Source organism: Sinocyclocheilus anshuiensis, unplaced genomic scaffold, assembly GCF_001515605.1.
Source record: "Sinocyclocheilus anshuiensis isolate Anshui unplaced genomic scaffold, SAMN03320099.WGS_v1.1 scaffold999, whole genome shotgun sequence".
Classification (NCBI taxonomy): Eukaryota; Metazoa; Chordata; class Actinopteri; order Cypriniformes; family Cyprinidae; genus Sinocyclocheilus; species Sinocyclocheilus anshuiensis.
The window spans coordinates 970,399-972,333 of record NW_015544197.1 but is presented as its reverse complement, the minus strand read 5'-3'; the positions used below and the strand labels follow the sequence as shown (position 1 = coordinate 972,333).

Genomic DNA, 1,935 nt, shown 5'->3' with positions numbered 1-1,935 from the left:
TATATATATACAATGTTTTAAAAATATTTTTGATATAATATATATTTTAATTATATATTTTGTAATATATACCCCTTCTCTCAAATTTTCTGCTCGTTTGTGGCCCCCATTATGAAAACCCCTGATGGACCTAATGGGCATCACCAAACATGAATAATCACATGACCTAACCCTTTATTATTTCTATACTTTAAGGCACGGAACTAAGACTAAAGAGCCTTCAGTTAAATTGACAAAAATACATAAAATAAATATTTGCATCCTCTTTCCTCTATCAATAAATAACAAGTTAGAACTAGATGTTAAATATGAAGACATAAGAGTAGAGAGAGTGAAAGTGAGAGAGAAACAAAGAAAGGGAGAGAGATGTGTGAATGAGTGAGGTAAGATAAGATAAACATTCAGTTTCTATTCAGACGAATAGATTCAGAAAATGTAAAGCCCTACAGAGAAGCAGCATTAACAATTCATAAAGGTTAAAATAACTGTTTTTTTTGTTTGTTTTTTGTTGAAGATTTCGATGAAGGATGCAAAGAAACTCCCTGTTGTATTGCCATCTGAAGCAATTAAATCACAAACACTAAGTAGTATACACACTTATGAGTCACTTACACTCACGATCTTTAACATACATACTATACGCACACACACATTCATTTAAAAGGAAAAGTTGAGTTTCATTATCTTAGTATGTTTCTGTGACATTAACACAAGCTGTTTCTTTAAATGAGCTCTTATGACTGTGTAAAGATTCAGGGTTTAATTTTAAATAGGAGCATGTTTTGTGTGGTAACCAGCCTTTAAAAATGCTCTCTGTCTCTCATGCACAATCAATAAATCATAAAATACACAAGCAACAAGCTTAAACACACAATCATAGCACACGAACACAGATAATTAATTACCACAAATGTATTATTCATACATATATTCATACACACACACACAAACAACACAAACATAGACACACACTTTCAAAGTATTTTCATGAATTTTTCATTGTGCACAGAATAAGGACAGCTGTGTGCTTTTGTGTACCTTTCCATCATCATGTCTGCTCTTGGATAAAAATGAGCAGTAGGTTTCCAGAACCTTTATGTCTTTCAAAGATATTCAATGTTTTAAATCCAATTTAAATTTAAATCCAAATTATTTATTTATTTATTTTTTTTTTGAAAGCATGTAAATTGTATTATTTTAATTTAAAAGCCTTATTTGGTATTATTTTAATTAAAAAAAATATATATGAATAGTATTTTTGACAAATGTGAGACAAGCACTCAACTTGTATCACATCAAATCTAAACATTTCACGTTTTGGTTTCATCTGACCATAAAATCCCACATCATTCCTAAATCACTCTTACAGTTTTTGGCTAACTCTACCCTCCCATACAGGCCAATGTAATGGATGCCCCTGCGAAAAAGAAGTGCGGTGAATTGTATTGAATGAGCACTTGTGTAGTGTACTTCAACTTCAACAACAATTGTACTTGCAGATAATATAATGTTAATGAAATAAAAGGCCATTTAAGTGTATTTAAAAAATGTTTTTTTTAACATACTTAAGCAGGCTTTTAAAAAGTGCACTTTTAAATAGTCAAATTAAGTTTTTAAAGTAAATTCAAAATCATTATGTTTTTAATAATCTTCTGTCATACTTTAAAGAATTAGATTTATTTATTGTGTTGACTAACATACAAAAGCACATGCATAGTAGTCTGCTTGTTTATTGATTGACTTAACTTAACTATTATGCGTCATTGGATGTTACATTTAAAGTTAATACATTTTAAATGTACTAAATTGCAACTTCAACATTAAAAAGTGTAATTACATAAATATTTAAATATATATATATAAGTTTAAATAGAAATTATGATATTTAAGTATATTTTAGTTTAGCATAAATGTTTGTTAGTACATTCTGTGGTA

At 28.7% G+C, this 1,935-nt stretch overlaps 1 protein-coding gene across 2 annotated transcripts in view; it reads right to left on the bottom strand.

Moving 5' to 3' along the window:
* The window catches only part of LOC107696776 (lipoma-preferred partner homolog), a 222,268-nt gene that overhangs the window by 97,021 nt on the left and 123,312 nt on the right, over positions 1-1,935 (bottom strand). The gene's annotated exons all lie outside the window — the stretch shown is intronic.